The 19,596-nt window shown below is 30.0% G+C and overlaps 1 protein-coding gene across 1 annotated transcript in view; it reads left to right on the top strand.

The window, feature by feature from the left end:
* LOC132943217 (uncharacterized) overlaps nt 1-19,596 on the top strand; it is a 284,209-nt gene that overhangs the window by 21,214 nt on the left and 243,399 nt on the right. The gene's annotated exons all lie outside the window — the stretch shown is intronic.

Below are 19,596 nucleotides of genomic sequence, written 5' to 3'. Positions count from 1 at the left end.
GAGAAATTGTATCGCATTATGACGACGACGAACATCAGCTGTGCCGTATAGTGCCTTACTGACCCATTTTTATCATTATCTGTCGGATTAATAATATGATATTGTTTTCCATTCAAAAATTTAAATCCAGCCTTTGACGACATCGTGTCACCATAATTCATCAGATAGTTTATCGGATTTGTATTTTGTATCCCGCAGAGTTTTATTTTTTTTAATATGATGGGATGGAGTGCAGTCTACTACGGAGTTAATAAAATGTCGGATTCGCTGATATCATATTATTATATATTATACTATAACATACATATTATTATTATAATTATTATGTTATTTATATGCTAACACGATTTTTAAACGATTAAGCTTATTATTATTTCTCTATTACGTATATAATAATTATATTATTTATTATTATAATATACACGAGTCTATCATAAATGTATAACGAGTATAGAATTCTATCAAAATTATCGTCTGATCATAATAGGAATAATCCTATTCGTTAATTGTAATACAAGGTTTTAAATTTAATTAGGTGGCAATTTTCTGCACAGTATTTCTGTACCTATAGTAATATTATAATCGGTATTTTACAATCCTGTATTACTTATTTATTTTTAATTGTTATAAATAATAATAAAATTAATGATTGTATTCGCCATAATATGAGTCTTAATAGTTAATATTGGTATACTATTTCATAATACTAAGGTGCGTGGCTGATAAGTATAGCTGACATACTTGGTTATATAATATAGTTATATGATGATCAATGATCACCATACCTAATAGTGGTACCAAAAAGTAGGGACATACAAATTTAAATATTTATAATATTTGTATAAAGAGTAGGAAAAATCTGTTTTGTGGATGCCCATTTCCCAGTCAAATATTACATTTTTTTTTTGAGTGGGGAGGAATTTGGGACTCATGGGTTCTCTGTTAAATCCAGACCTGATAGTAGGCACTTAATATATAATATTTTATTATAACTATTAATTAAACGTAACCACATAAGTACACTTAGCTAGTGATATAATTGTAGATATTGTTTTGGATATACATCTAAATTGGGAAATAATATATGATACGTGGTGGAGGCTTTGCCCTACACCACCCATATTACGGACACAATAATACACTGTTATACAGAGTATCCTGTGAAGATTTACCCATTAAGGTTCTCCTTAGATAATACATTTATCATAAATCTGTTAGTTTTTATTAAGCTCACAGAGATAAGGAATACATAATATATTTTATTCTATTTAATTTAATTAATTTTTTTGGTAAAAAAGTTAAAAAATGTAATTTTCATTTTTTTATTTTTGAAACAATTGAAAATAGCCATTTTACAGTTTAATTTTCTAAAAATGTTGAACTTTCATCATTTTATTTTCATTAATCTCATGATTTTTAAGGATTCTTTTTAGTTTATAGGTAAAACGACAAGCAACCGGTTTTTGACCGGGCGGCGAGTCCCCTACTACAGCTAATGGCTATATCCTCACGCGACATCCTGCTTGTATACTACCATACTAAAACAATAATCGTGAAGTTTGGAAAAATTTTAAAAACTGTAGCTAAAATGTTAACAGTAACAATAGAATAAAATATTATTTTAGTCATGTTGTTATAAGCTAATAATTGTATGCCTATGATTTATGATAACTCGTGGAGTTTCAACATGATTTCAATAATAAATTATTATTTACTAATATAATGCAAATACTATTTTAAGTTACATTTAATATATTATTTAAAAGTATATTTATATTATAATAGGCACTTGAGAACGAACAATCGTATACTAATTTATATTACAGTTTCAAATTGATTGACGGTCGTTTTCGTTTATATGTCACAATAATTTAGTTGCAATATGCAATAAGAACATATTAAAATTATAATTTAATTGATAATTTTAATATTTCATTTTATTGTTAGATTAGATTTTTCATTATATTATTATATTATATAATTAATAATACTGCAACAACAAATTCAATTTTCACGCGCGGAACGCTAATTTATTTGTAATTTAAACGTCGAATATTATCATGCATCTCATTAAATTTTATATACAAGCACAATAATATTATTACTATATTATACTGGATTATATTATTATGGTTTATGGTTAAATTGTAATCGTGTAACGTTTATAATATTAACTGTATGAATTCGCGTATAGGTACTTATCAAATACAATATTAATTATTTTACCCGGTTGTTAAAGGTTTTTTTTCATAATATACACCTATTCCGTCTATTCGTATATCAATTTATCGTTTTGCCGTGCAATATACAACAGGTAAACAAGGGGTACTGTTATTGACCAACTGTACGATTGACTATAATATATTGTTTGATATTAGTAGCATGTTTGTTATGTTGTCTGTTCCGCGAGTGAAAAACCGAACTCGACGAAAATAAAATAAATTCCACGCTATCGAATAGCTGTAGAGGACAGTTGTATAGTACGATAGCATGTATACGCGTATACAATAGGCACGACGGAGGCGTTCGTAAAATTTTGTTATAAAAAAAAAGTAAAGAACTTAACAGCAAACGGTCTCCGAGTGTTGGTATACGTACCTATACTCGTATTTTTTTAAGGAAGTGTGAGTGAGCGCGCTTTCGCGTTTTTTTTCATATTTTTTTCATATTTTTTTTATTTATTTTTATATTATTATTTCACATTTCGAAGTCTGGAAGAGGGTATGCCGTACCTACCGTACATTTTTTCCATTTTATTTTATTGTCAAACGCCATATAATTCAACGGTAACCGTTATTGTGCAGCGCATAACCGGACTTCCTAACATCTCGTCGTCGTTCAGTTTATACGCTCGGTTGCGTTTTATTTCAAGTTTTCTCGGAGTATTTGATGTGAAACACTCAAACTATATGGCGTCGGCGACTTACGCCCTTTTACCCGTTTAAGAGGTAGCGGACAAAACGGATATCGACCTCTTCTCGGCCGCCGTCGTAATAGTAGGTCCCGCGGATGGCTCTCTTTTTTAATGAAAACACAACGCGTCCGAAATAACCCACAGTAGTGTATAATAATAATAATAATAATATGAAGGTGTATAAAATCACCGTTCTAAAGTATATTAATGTAATAGTAGGTGTCTTATTACGTTATCATGGTTTATATATATATATAATATATATATAAAGTGTAGCTGTATATAGGTGATACCTACGCGAGAACGTCATGGTCGTTTGTATCATAATATATCAACATGACGGGTAGTTTTTTTTATTTTCAATGCGTGATTTTTTTTTTTCGGAAAAAATACATTCCATAAATATTTACAATAAAAATGTATGATAACATAATATATATTATAATTTATAGTCCGTTGACAGGGAAAAAATTAACTTGAGCAAAAGCCTCCCTTTAGAGGAACTCCTGCTAATACACATGGAAATAAAACCGAAAACATTTTTATCCAAACAAACTATCGTTGTGTAGATTCGTTTTTTATAACTAGGTACCTCTTCCTGTGTGCCAAGGTTCTACTAGGTTTTTATGAGCATTGAGTTTAATAATATATCAAGTCGTGTGTAATTAATTGTAAAACTCATCTTGTGCATATAAATTAGTTGACGAATTGATAGATACTATTGTAATTTGTATAGCAATGTAGCATTGAAAAAATCATCACAGTATACACTTTTCTTTGTGATGTATTACATAATTATATTATGATCCCTATGTTGAATGGTTTAAGAACTTAAATATTATAAAATCATTAAATTTTCTGAAGAAACAGTGAAGATTAGTTGTTAAATTAGTTAGTACATCACTTTGTACTTCGCAATTTTAACATTGACCATGTATTTTTTCAACATTAGGTATATAATAAAATATAGGTAGGTACCAGGTAGAATGATATTATTATATTAGTCCAATTTAATTTTAATATTACTTATATTAGCTGTATTGAGTTTATTGAACCGTCTTGATAAAATACATTCAAAACCACACAGCCTATCAAAGATAAACTTTATTAGGTATATGTCTAATATATTGTTGTGTGTCCGAACTTCCAAGGTTAAAGGGGTCCCGATTAATTGATAATAATATTTAGACTTGTGCTTCGCCACCCATACATTGTTTGTATTTTACACAACGCAAAACCAATTAGTCCAATCATATATTTTGAACTTTTCAATCTTTTTATAATAATTTAAATTCAAAATAAAAATTATATTAGGCATATTATGCTTAAAATATTTTTAACTTAACTCATAGTTATAAAATATGTATTAAACATTAGTAATTTTATTCATGTGCTTGAAATGTTAATGTTAAGCGCCAAGTGGTATAAACTATGAAATTACATACCAATTCTAATAAACGTCGTTGTTAGGTTAGGCATAGATAATATAAGATCATATATTATCTATGAGGTTAGGTTGTTCAATACAAGTCACAAGAAAACATAAAATCACACACGTGTTCCTTCCCCTATCGACACTAACAACCCACAAACAAACCACTACAGCTAATGGCCATAGTTGCCGAAGCTTAAGATCAATAAAAAAAAAAAAAAAAAAAACATAAAATTAAATACTGAAACCGATGACAATAATAGATAATAATAAATAATAATATAATCGCTGTAAGTTGGTCGTTGGGAAAAACAGTAAGGTTGTTCATCGGTCGATTGTTGATATTTAATAGGTAACTAATTGTTGACTATTAAGTATTTTTACCACAGATATTTATACACCTTAATCGTTATAATATATTATAACTAACTAGGTGAAACTCAGCAACTTTCATAAGTATTCAATTATGGTCTGAGTTTGCGCTGAATCACAGCTGTTTTCGTCGTCATACAATATTTATAGTTGTGCCCAGTTTGATAATAAACCATTATTTTGATTGTATAGGTATTTCTTAGAAAATAAAACATAATAGTTTATCGTGTCTTCCGGTGACCATTGTTCACCAACAAAGCTGCGTGGCTGATAAGTTGCTGACGTATTGAGTTATACCATGATTTTCATACCTAATAATAGTAGTACTAAATGCGTCAACAATTTGTTTGTATTAAAATGTAATAAAACTATGAAATTATTATATTATATTATTAATGTAATTTATTATGTTACATTTTAATAGTCTCGTATGAGTATGAGAAAGCATCGGATATAAAATTACATAATATTGCATACATATAGACAATGTCGTAGAGTATTTGAGTAAAAATATGCAAATACTTTATATTTTGAAGTATTTGAATGGTATTTGAAATAATTTTTTCTATAATTGAATACTTTTTTTTATTTTTTTAATTCTTAATTTGTTTCTATTTAAAATCTTACATAGTTAAATAAAAATACCATGCCGTCGTGATTAGTGATGTGCGATTAGAAATATTCCCCAACCTCTCGGGAAATTTCTTTAAAAAAAGAAAAATTTATTATTTTTATGTTATTCAGTATTTCAATTTCAGTATGTTTATTTTTATTTTTTCAACATACATAAATTAAAGTTGGATCGTTTATTTTGTGATCATTGTACAGATTTTAATTAAAAAATTAAATTGTAATTACTAGGTATTCATAATTTTTTTTTAAAGAATAAATATCTAAACTGACATAATATCAATAATGAGCTGTCATTTGGATTATTTACAAATTTACAACCATAAGTTTAATTTAAAACTGAAACGTATGATCAATATTTAAAGACTTAATATATTCCCGGGAATTTGCCCATCACTAGTCGTGGTTATCCTTCAACGTTACAACAATATTTTATTATAATAGGTATATTTATCATTTATGGAAAATCCGATATCGGGTTTTCTCGATTAATAGCTTAAATAAAAGTTTTTTTTTCTCCAGGAACCAGTTTATCGTTGACGACGATCGAAATGGTACGTCGGTACCAGAATTAACTTATTAAATCAATAACAAAATATATCATTCATTAAGCTTTTGCTTGACAGCTATTACTTATTTTATAATTTAATAATACAAACATATTAACTAATTATTAATTATTAGTATTATTAACTAATTATTAGTACTACCTATTTACCAAGAAAATGGTTATCGATATTAACATTATCGTTTATCGCCGATGACGGTAATCGGAAAAAAAATCCCCGATGACGGTATGGGATATCCAAATAAATATAGCTTTAAACTACCTAATTAAACTAGTATCACCATCACTAAAAAAGAGCCAACAATGACTGATAAGCATTTTGATTATTGAACGAATCATAATCAATAAACAAACTTTTGGTTATAACAAATTATATCGGAACTAAATAAAATTTTTTGTTTTTATTTGAAGATTATTTCAAATACTTTTTAGAAGTATTACTCAAATACTTAACTAATTATAGTATTTGGGTGGTATTCAAAGTACTTTATTTTGAAAGTATTTGAGTAATTTATTACTTAAATACTTTTTAAAAGTATTTTTTACAACACTACGTATAGACCATAGACCTATAAACTAATGGACAGCGCATAGTGAGAGAAATCACCAGACGGGGTTGTTGAGAGAGAAAAGAGAGGTTTCGGGCCGTTACAGTGTGCTAAAACATATAGCCCAAAACAAGTTCTTTCTTTCTCAGTTTCTCATATTATGTTATGTTTTCTCTCAGTGATGTCGTCTGGATTAAACAAAGGCAGGGTGGTGTGGAAAGCGCTGTCCATTAGTTTATAGGTCTATGAAATAGACTTCAAATAAAATAAAAACAATATCTTGACGTCGGCTGTTTATTCTTACAATAAGACACACCCATGTAGCGTATGGTTTCGACTGTATCCAGCAGAACTAATTACTAAGAAATAATTGCTGATAATATAACTCATTGACGCATTGACAAATATAGAAATTATAGCTAATTGGATAATAACAAATAACTAATAATATTGTGTTAATTATTGTCCCATTTGCCATTGTTATTTATAAAGAAATCGTTGCATGCATATTATGTGATGTGTACGTTAAGGCTATGACATTGCTTATTGCTATTAATAATTATTAGAGTTTGTGCACTGGTTTTGAGTGTATCACCGGTTGAACGGTGTCATTTATCCACGTGACCATATGTGTACTGCTTTACGAAAATTTGTATTTCTTTTATATTTTCAGTATAGTTTTTTGAATTATTGTTTTCTTAATTAGTTTCTAAGTTATTTCACATACATTTTAACCCTCTCTGTTACGCAAATTGCTTTTCAACATTGATTTTTTTCAAAAACAGACTAAGATATTGTTTATAATGCATGTATTAATTTATTATACATTTACTTGTAACTTATTAACTACTATATCTAAACATCCTAAACCATTAAAACACAATATATAATAATATTGCGTCGATTTTAACTATTAAACTATACTAATATTTTATTCTTCTGGTATTTTATTGGTATATATCAATACACTGTAAATTAAACGAAATAGCAAAATAGTGATTGAAATGCTTTGATATTATACTGAAAGTAGTAATATTAATGTAAATGAAATAAAATCTATGAGTTTTTGGTGTAGTTTTGTAGGTTGTAAAAAACTAAAAGTAATAATTAGAAAAATTTAATCCGAGCGTAGCGATAAAAAATTGTTGGTGATTTAATTGGTAAATATTGGTGGGTGGACTGGATAAATTTCAATTTCCCGGCCTGAATTTGGTTCCCACTCCGCCCATGTTTATGCTTATAATATAATAATTAGATAATCCGCCAACCGTATACATCGAACAATCCATATTGTACTTGTCAACAACATACACGTACCACCAACTTCGTACACATAATATAACAAGGGGTCAGGTGTAAACTGCAGTATTACAATATATTATAATATTAAATAATAGTTAATAATAATATTATACTATGTAGTGTGCATGTGAGCGAGGTAATCGCATTATACTCAACTGCTCCATGAATAATTTCACGTTTTATTAATTTATAAATTGTTTATGTAAATACTTGTATAATACAAATGTAATACTGATGTTTAAAATTATTATACGTCATGTACATATTATTATAGTACAATGCCATTATTATGTTATCATCACCTCAACGTCACGAACTTACGAGAGAGGTACAGTACTGTTTAGCGGACACTATAATATAATTATTTTCGCAAAAAAAAATACACAAATGGGAATGAGTGTGTATAATTAATTATTATGACTATATTATGTTTAAGTAAATACTTGAGCGTGATTACGAAAACTACGCGGCTTTCGTTGCTACGGAATTTGAATTAAGAGCAGAGAAAAATAATTCTAATTTAAAGTCAGTAGTATATAGTCATTAAAAAATAATACGATAATACGTGGGGACTACAAGTTGAATGATTATGATCAAAAACAATCATTTACGTTTTATGATTTGTGATAAATTAACTATGTTAGTCAAAGAAAATAATATAGTCTATACGGATAGCTGCCAATACTGGACATAATACTGCTCTAATTCCTAAACTATACAGTTTTACCGATAGCACAGAGTTGTTGATTACATTGCATGTTTGTTTATTTAAATATTTTTTGCCGTCAGTGGGCTTCTTACTCAATTTTTCATGCCATGTTTTTCTCTTAGCACATAAGCTTATTGTACATACATGTATATATTGTTTATATTCTAATAAATATTAAAAATAAAAAAAATAAAAATATTTTTAAAAAACTGTATAAAAATATAAATTGGAAAATATGATTTGCTAATAAAGCCAAAGTATTTTACATTTTGAATCATTAAAAAAAAATAAAAATATATTGTTCACTCTTTTGTCTAAATATTTAATATAATATATCTGCCTACGACTTACGACTTATTTCCAATAAGTTTATTAAACGAAATTACGTAATGTCCTAATCTAAAATGTTGAATTTGATGACGGAGACAATATAAAATGTAAAGGGCCCCTTTTTGAGTCCAAGAATTAAAAGCAAAAAGTGGCAAGGATAAATTTCGGAGCCGACATCGTCCCCACCCTAGCATCAACCATAAAAAAAACACCACTCTCAGTAATTTAAACTTTTGACTTCCAATTTCCTACCTAGAGTGCACAAGAGATTAGTAAAGTTATGAAAGTGATTTTATCCTTTGCGACGCTATCCTGCTCTGTGTAACATGATTTTCTTTTAACTCAAAGCTGTTATATGCTTTTCTTTTATAATTCCATTACACGTAGGTATAATGTATATACCTCTAATTTTTACTCGGATAAACTGTATTTTTTTTTAATACTAACTCCTACGTTCGTTTAGCGAGTTAAAAATATTAAAAGCATACAATTTAAAAAGAAATGTCTGATTGAATATTGTAATTTAATTAACTCCCATTGGGAGTTAGGGACTAACTGTATTATTATACGATTTACGATCGTATAAATTAATTTTAAACGGTATATAATATACCTATATAATATAATATGCGTATACATATATAAAACAAATATACCAAATATAATATATTATCCTTATAGACGGGAATATTCCGAGAATATGAACCTTCTCTAATTAATATGATTATAATTTATTAAATCTTTGTATTCGATTGAATTAGTATTATAATTGTATCGATATTTACATTAAGGACCGGACGTTTAAATATATTTTACACACACTCGCATATTATTATCATGTGTATAAATTATGACTTAATCCCGAACTGGAAGAGTGGATGACGTAATTCAACGATTTTACCGTCTTTTTTTTCGTGTAAAATGTTAACCATTGTTCTTGTTAGAGTATCTATTGTCAACCACAAAATGAAACTGCAACTGCCGTCGAGAGAGACTTATTAATAATTATATACTTTCCGTTTGGACAGCACCTTGTCGTCGTTGCCTATGTAATAGGAAATAAAAATGTTGACCTCCGACTACGAATATAAAATTCTTAAGTCGTGCAATCATTAACGTTTATACCCGGCAATTATTACGTGCGTTCAAATAATAATCGCCTTTTTTTTTTTTTAATTTAACCGAAAGCCAAATCTTAACGAATTCTATAATGTCTACATTATCTTCATAATATAATTCCTATTATTTGCGGTAAACCTATAATATTTCAAACCGTTGTAATTATTATTATTAACAGTGAATAAAATGATACGTATAATAATATTATAATGTTTGTGGTTCATGAAAATATTATTATTTGATAGTTACATTTGTTTATTCGTTTATTGCATTTATAAGCATTACAGACAAAAATGCTTAAAAAAGAACACACATTCTAAAATGACTGCCAATGGGTTTTACAAATGTAATTTCATTTTTAACTGTCACCGTAATGACGTTTTGGAATAACCAACTGTAAAATATAAAAATATAACGAACAATTACGTTTCATAATAATATATAGAAATAGTTCATTTAATTAAAAAATCTTAAAAAAAATTGTAAAATGAATACCTAGTATACATGGTTATTGATAAACATTGAACAATCGTCAGTACCTAATAAATTGAGAAACTTATTAGTGTTCATATTTTTACCCATTTTCAATGTATATATTTTTATAAAGCGAAAAATAATTAAAAAAATGTTATATTTAAACGGTTTCAGTTTAAAAAAAAAATCTAATATTCATTAAAATGTAAATAAATTATAAAAGGTAGATTACGTCGAATCCAGCAATACAAGATAAGTAGAAAAATGTATACGCAATCGTATTAAAAATAAAATATTAATAATACAAAATATAATTCTTTTTAATTAAAAAGTTCTGATATGTAAATCCTCATAAATTAAAATGTTTGTATTACGTGTAATATGTTCATTTTAATACAATTATGTTCATGTTATTTATATTTCATAATATCCAATATGAACAACGATATTTTCAAAACGTACATTTTATATTTTCACTGCACATCAATGGATTGAATTTCCAACCTTGTCATAAAGCTTTCATTGCCTTAAATATTCCTTCATCCTTGTGCTTATTTAAAAAAAGATATTTGCAAAATACCTACAGACATATAATTATTATTAAAAACAATTTTAATAATATAAACGTCGTTAATCATTATCATACTAAGTTACATACAACGAGTATTTAAACAATTAAAAAATGATTAAATGATTATCTTTTTTAATATTAACGAATAACGATTGATTTAGAGTTGGAAATAGTTTGTAAGGAAAAAAATTATAATTTCCGGTACCTACCTAAATAAATATAGTAAATTAATAACGATGTTTGATTGGTATTTAGTTTCAAGTTTGTAATTATAATATCCTTGCAAAATAATTGCAGCTATATATGAACCTCATTAAAACTTAATTGCGTCGTTATGAAATCAGTTTTGTCGACAATCAGTAATTATGAATTTAATATGCATGTTTATATAATATTATACATTTAATGTATACGCGTACTGTTCAAATGTATAATATTATATCAGACGTGGAGAGTTATGAAAATACAAAATACCTTTTACGTTATATTATATTATTAAAGTATAAGTACATAAAAATAGTAAAACTAATAAATCAAATCTAAAAATCTAAAAGTATGTTTTATTTTGTAACACTCGGCTTTTGGATACTTATAATATATTATAATAATAATGTGCATTTTTTCAGGCGATCGATCGATAAAAAAGAAGAATTCTTACGTACGAATTATTGTCTTAAGATGAAATAAAAAAAAAAAAACTTAGACTGGGGCTAACTATATTCTATTTACATTTACAAGCACTTGATTTTATTATATTTTGTTAGTTATAATTAAATTAATTAACTACATTGGATAATCAAATACAACGGTTGTACCTACACTTACATGTATAATGTATATATTATTATGTAGTAGCAATTTATTTGAAAACAAAATACACCTTCTCCTGTCAACTCTAATTTATTTATCCTCGTTTGAATGCTCACGGTGTTTGATAATAGCATTATAAATCAACTAAAACAAACATTTTATCACCCACCAAATTTAAAGGCCGTGTTCAACACGTAGTTTTGACGTCATGTAAAATTATTTTATATTTAATTTATCCGATTGATTAATACAATATACAGACACCCTTTGCGGCTGTTCGGATTAAGTAAATATACGTTTCATGCGAGGTTAAATATTTTTCTTGTAGAAAGCTTACAAACCCTGTATCTGGAAAAACGCGTGCTATTTCGAAACGTATCAATGTAATTTAAAACTGATAATTTTGACCTCCCCAATGCACCAACAATTTTCACTTTCCCATCGAAAAAGATAATGTAGTTGAAAATCGAAGCATTATTTCGACTATTTATCGTGTACAAAAAAAACACCCATCATTGTAAAACCAATACATTCATCGCTCCGCTCAGAATCTAAAAATCACAAAAATACGTTACCGTGAAAAATGGGGAATTTGGAGGCAGCCGCCACTGCACCAGCAGTATTATAATATAATTTTAATTATAGATTATATTTATCATACTTATAATAATATAATATGCAAATTATACGAGCAATGAGCATATTATTTAATATAACACGACGATGTTCTTGGAAAACCTCTTCGAGAATCTGCCCGGAAAACCGCACTTGTGACTGCCGTTGTGCATGTGTGCAGGTAGGCGAAAGGCGTATCACGATATTAACAATAATAATAATAATAATAATAATAATAATAATAATAATAATAATAATAATAATAATAATATAGTTGTATACGCGGTGGGCGGGTGGTTGGTTATTAATTTCGTGTTATATATATAGTGCAGTAAGAGAGTTCCACCCCGAGCCAATTCGATCTCGGAATCATTATTACTCGCTATTATGTGTGTGTACACGTCACTGCGTAGTATTGTTTCCGTGTATAATACACCTACCACTATAATATTATATTATTAGTATAATATCGTACATACTAATAATACTAATAGTACATACTAATAATGCGGCGACGGCGGTAAAAACCACTGGAGTAGGTGTATAATAGTTTGGGTACAGTTTTTAATTGCGAAAGCGCGGAGAACATTTTCGTCTTACAGCACGCGCACCGATTTACCTCGCGAGGTTCGTACGACGCACACAGTACGTGCGATAGTATTATTATTATTATTATTATCGTTTAACAGGTGTGTGTGTGTGTGCGTTTAATAATAAACTGTTGTGTATATTACACCTCGTTGTGTGTACGATAACGCATTTACGTCGCATTTGTGGTCGTATTTTTCGAGGGCGCTGGGGAGGGAAACGATCTCGCGCATTACTCCCAGCGGCCAATCTTACAATATCGGCCCAACAACTCTTGTGTTTTTACCGAGTACGAAAAAAAGAAGATTCACTTTAATCATTGTGATATTTATCAAAAGCATTAAAAAAAAATATCAATATTTTTCAAATTTTAACCTTTTTTTACACAATTAATGTTGTGTTAGTTTTTTGTACGAGTGCAGCCAGATTCGAAATACGGGCCTACAGCGTCGTAAATGCGCGTCTTTCATCCATGGGGAATTATATACGTAGGCACAAATCCATTATAACATTTCTGGGGGGGTCTAACATTTTTAACACCAATGTGAGGGGGGGGGCTTCGATCCCACACAACTTGAAGACTGTATATTTTTTGAGGGCTAAGCCCCCTTAGCCCCCCTGCGATTTTCGCCTATGGAATTGTATGATATTCGTGCTCGTGTAGTATGCTACCTACCGGAAAATATCACATACCTACTCTTACGTATGTTATATTTTTATTTTATTTTGACAGGAAAGTATGACAGGAAAGTAAGACATTATGACAGGAAAGTATCTGTGACCAGGGTTATTGAGTTAAACAACATAATATTATAACAATATAATGGTCATACAATAGTATAATAGCTGTTAAACATTTATACCGCTAAATATCCGATAAATTACCGGTAAATATCCACCATGACCCACAACACCTCACTTTTATATATTCAATTATTTTAGTCTGTGTTGGGTCCTTCCACCTCGCTGTGTTAAGCAACATATTTGTTGCACGGCCAACTAAAAGATGAATGGTGGCGGTCTATTAAAACACAACATGTCAATTTATTTGAGTTTTCTGGGATAACGTAAACACAGCATAACAATATAGAACGTATTAAAATAATTGACACCGATGATTATTATTCATAAGCAACATATTGAAGTACATTTTAGTTAATTAATAAGTAGGTAGGTATGTGAAAAATGGTAAACACACGTAAACTTTTTTGGTGGATAGGTAACTTTTTACGGTAGGTGGCATACTACACCAACGAAGTATCAAGTAGGTTACTACACGAGTGATTGTAAATCTTAAAAATTAGTCAAATCTAGGTGGATATAAAATATGACGGCAGCGGCCAACGAATGACAGATTTAAAAAAAAAGCATTGTGATATTCGAATATAATTTTATAGACTCAAGGGATCGAGTTATTAAATAAACGCATTACGTGTGGGTAAATGGTAAATTAATTAGTTTGCTGTAATGTAGGAAGGATGAGTAAGTTTCAGACGGCTGATGACCACCATGATACTCGCGTGTTTATATAGGTAATAGGTACCTATATAATTATTATATTAATGATTAGGTACTTTGGTAATAATTGAGTTTTCGCACTGGGCGTGTGCGTAGGATGCAATTATTATAAAATGTATACGCGCAACAAGGATTACGTGTCGAACGAACGAAAAATGGGGAAAGGAAAAAAAACCGGAAAAGAAAAGGAGAGTGAAAAAAGTCGTACGAGAAAGACAGATGGTGCGTGCCAGTCAAATGGTTGAGTATTCGCTCTCTTTCTCTATCTCTCACTCTCTCTCTCTCTCTCTATTGCCAAGAGAGAATTATGTCGATGTTTAAAACACGTGATTGATGACGGCAGGTTTTCGGGACGGTGCAGAAGCTGCAAGAAGAAACGGGTGTGCGGCGTGTGAATATAATATATATTATATAGGCTTATATTATATTTATATGGAACGCGTGTAGCGAAATTGCAAAGTCAGCAATCGTGCCAAGAGTGAGCCGAGAGGCGGATGTAATTTTATTTTATTTCAGTATTATTTTTTTTTCGACCGGGAAAAAATGCCGTCTAATGAGACTTTCCGACGGTATGGGTGAGTATAGACCCAGGCTACACCTATATACCATATTATACACCCGACAATGGGCTGGTGGGCGGACGGTCGGTTTCGAAAGTTAATGGACGCGTTCGAGGAGAGCAAAGGACGTTAACAACACCGGCGAGTGCTCAAAAAAGGGTGATAATGGACTCACTCACTCACACCGGTTATATACATATATAATGGCTACGACCATAATTTAATTTAATACCTACGTCTTATTTTCTTGCATAATACCTCTGTCGCAGTGTGGCCGTCGTCACTATACTCCATGTCGGAGTGTTGGTGACGGTAAAGTAGGCGGCGAAATGCGTTTGTTACACTGCCTTATTGGGGCTGAAGAGGTAAAATGCGAATAAACGTTCTTTTTTGAGATAAATTTAATCTTCAGGAGTAGAAAACTTTTGGGTTTTGAAGAAACTGCCAATAGTATTAAAAATAAATATAATGATTACTATGGACAATACAATATACTGTGGCTATTGATTTTTATTTAATTTATACAATATAATATAAACTATATAAAATATTTTCTTAATTTATGAACGAGGGCTAATAATAGTTCATTAGTGCATACAGTAGGTAACCTATGGGTTATAGTTGTTAACAGCATACTAGGAATTACATTAATTTTTTTTTTTGAAAATCTATGGGGAAATGCCAGTTACACTTGCGTGTGTTACGTAATATTTAAATATTATTATCTTTATAGATACAGATAGATTTATATTAGCCAGGCAGTAGGTAATGGTATAAAGTAATATTTGAATATTATTATCCAGCTGGTATCTGGGTATAATAGACGGATTTATATTGGTCTGGAAGGAGTAGTAGTTAATGGTATAGTTCCGGCGGCGTATTATTACGCGGACAACGTAATATAACGACAACTAGCTATAGCTTTTACCGTGAAATAATAATTTATGTACACGTGCGCGCCTTTGAAGTGCCTTTTCGGTACGACCGACGATAGTGACGACTGTAGTTAATATTCAATATTGCGGTGAACGTGTGATTTTCATTGCAACATTGTACAGAATTAAATATAATAATAAACGCAGCGCTACGTGTTTTATGTGTGCATTGTATATTATTACGCTGAAGCAGTATATAGGTATATCGCACCATACGACGATAATAATTATAATAATACGACGATCGCGTAATAATCAAGTTTAATAATTTAAGAAAAACGTCATTCAAACATAATATTCTTGTGAATATTCAATTGTCCTGCAGCGTCTCCGAAGCTGATTTCTGCAAAATATTTAGTACGCCTGCAGCACGGTATATAATCCGCTGTGAATTATTTACCAATAATAGGTAATAATTATATGTATTGGCAGTTCAAACCCGGTCACCCGCTCGGTATATATTCGCCGAAGATAAAACTTTTAATTTCGTAAACTTTGACGTAGGTACTAGGTACCTCCTATATAATATTATAATGGTAGGTCGGTTTCGCGAGCGGCGCGCATATTTCCATCGGAAACTTTTCTTCGGAGAGAATAATATTCGTCTTGGTGCCGTAGCAGCCGTTGATCACACCTGTGCATTTTTTTTTTATTTTAACATAAACTTCTTAGTACCTACTACCTACATCGTAAAAAATTTACAGCGGAAAACTAGCGATAAACTATCGACGAAACTGCCGCAGTCGTTTTTTTCGTCCTTTTCGTCTCGCTAATAATAGATAATATTAATATATTATATACGTGTACACAAAGCTGCAGGTACGAATAAATAATTTATAACTACTCTTAAACGGGCACGTGCATATTATACACTCACGCATTTATATTTATGTTCAAATATAATATGTCGTATGTATGTACACACGAGAGTGCAGAATATGAGTTTTCCTCGTACACCTAAATAAATCCCGGTTGTGTGTAATAATATAATATGAAATTCTCGAGAAGGCGATATAATAATAATAATAATATTATACAACTCATAAAGGCGTTGCGTCTCCGAGGCTTTTGTGGCCGAACGACGAAAGAAGGCTTCGCGTGAAAATTCTCACATCATTATTATTACAATAACTGTATAACTGCCAGAAACGTTTCTCGCGGTCGTTATTGTTATTGTTACGTGAGCCGCAAGTTATGGTTTTTAGAGAATTAACGCGTTCGGTATGATATGAGATTGTTGTTATATACTTCGTGTATCGTGGGATAGTGCTGCAGGATTATAATATCTCGTATACACGCAAGTATAGTCCAATGTTATATAGTATCAACGTTGCAATCTAAAATTGTTACAACCCGATGATGTACCTATGCGTGATCTCGACCGCGGTCGGAAAAAAAATAACGGAAAGTTGTCATAATATTTATTATTATTTTTCTCTTTTCGGCACATTTCATTTTATTATATCTCAAGCACGTGGAGCCCTCTTATAATAAATTTTCGTTTGGACGAAATCGTTACCGCTTGATACGGTATATGAACATCGAACACGGTGAGTTGTGTACAACCACAGCGGATCCAACCCATAGTATAATATAATGAAATTATAATATTATGTTCGACAACATTTTTTTTTAATATATAAACTCGAGTGATTCTACTCATTATTTAGCGGGTACCGATGACGCGCGATGGCGAGTCATCGCAATAGTAAGTTCAATCGTCGCAAACAGCGTCAATAATAATATTTTAAGTGCGCAGATGTCTGATGTCTCTCGACGCAGCACCACTTATTAATCCCCTCATAACTCGGGAATAGCTGAGCGAATCAGTTGGTTAACAGTTTCATGCAAATATTAATTATTGAAGCGATGATATTAGATTGTATCCATTGTTACTGAACTAGGGAGTACCCTTTGAATTATAGCTGTATACATTGTAGGTAGCACTCGGTTTAGTCCTCTGGCTAAGCGATATGCTTATTAGGACCAAAGCGTCGTCGCCCGTCGGTGTTGACGAAAAACGATATTTAATGTCTATTCGATTTACACGTATTAGAGAGGATTACTATATAATACCCCATATTAAAGAATAATAACTGTTTAAAGCCGGGATGCGTCCATAGTTCCCGGCTGCCGCTGTAATGATAATTATTGTAGAAACCGCGTGTCTATAATAATACTATATTATTATGTCTAGAGTATGCAAAAAATATATAATGTATAACCAGTAAAAATATTATATTCTTTTTATCATAGTGCACGGAGTGATCCAAAACGGCAAGTGCAGATGGATTTTAGTGTAAATAACCACCGTATTTCTTAAGTACTTATATATTATATTATATTATTATTATTATTATTATTATTATTATTATTATTATTATTATTATATGGCTGCAGTATCTATCGATATAGAATACTGAGCTCGTGATACCTAGTTTATTTATGTGTGATATTTGAAGGGAGAGAAAAAATGTATATTATAATTTTATGTTACCGGCTGCAATGCGCAGAATAATCCGGTATTGTGTGTATATATAGATATAAAGCGTAGTCGTTTTATGGAATTACGAAAGAACATCATTGCAGGGCAGACGGCTGTATAATAAAAATAAATAATGCGATGAATCGGTATTATATTATGATGATACTATAGCAGTTAGCACCTTCGCCGATGCGGCTTGCAGTACTATAAATTATAATGATATGCTCGACGGCCGGTGGTGAAGGCAGATGAGGATTTTAAATCATCTAAATAGGCAATACGAATATTGATTTTCAATTTAGATAAAAATTGCGTTGTACATAATAATTAATATCGACTACAAAATCGTAATATTGCTTTCGTTGGTAAGTTTTTAAAATATTAATTTTAATGTTATGTATGCTATAAATACTATCTTACTTAAATTAAATAATTATTACCATATTTTATTTGCCATGAAGGATGAAAGATAGAAAATTATATTACTGTTGATCCACGGGCTTGTTATTTTATAAATAAATAAATAATAATTTAAATTTCATATTTATATCTAATGTCACCTAAATTATTAATAAATGTAAAACAATAACTAAAATAACACAGCTAACACAAAAATAAGGAAAAATAAAACATAATATTATAAGTATAATATAGTTTATCTACAATACGTTCATGCTCAAGCTTTTCTATTCTTTTACCTGTTATGATCCTACAAACTAAAATATATATATTGTTTTATAAACATAGTTGGTAATGCAACCCATCTTAGTATATCGATTTAACGCTAATTATTCATATTTCATAATGGCTTTAACATTGTGAAATCTAGATTTCTGAAAATGAGGTAAAAATCGATCATCTATCCAAAGTAGGTACAAACACTACCTATTATACTATTTTGTATTTTTATTAGCTCTTCAAATGATACGAATGCAATATAAAATAAATTAAGCGTTTCTGTACAATATAATATAGTTTCGTGTACATATTTACCAAGATGCGCAGTTCGTCCCATGACAGGGATTTTATTGATTTCGCGTCTTGCATTTTTTTGCCATTTCTCTTAATAAGATGTCATAATATAATACCGGAGGAGGACTTGATTTATTCCAGAAA

This window comes from Metopolophium dirhodum, chromosome 4, assembly GCF_019925205.1.
Source record: "Metopolophium dirhodum isolate CAU chromosome 4, ASM1992520v1, whole genome shotgun sequence".
Lineage (NCBI taxonomy): Eukaryota > Metazoa > Arthropoda > Insecta > Hemiptera > Aphididae > Metopolophium > Metopolophium dirhodum.
The sequence above is the reverse complement of the archived record's forward strand: the minus strand, read 5'-3'. Positions and strand labels throughout refer to the sequence as shown.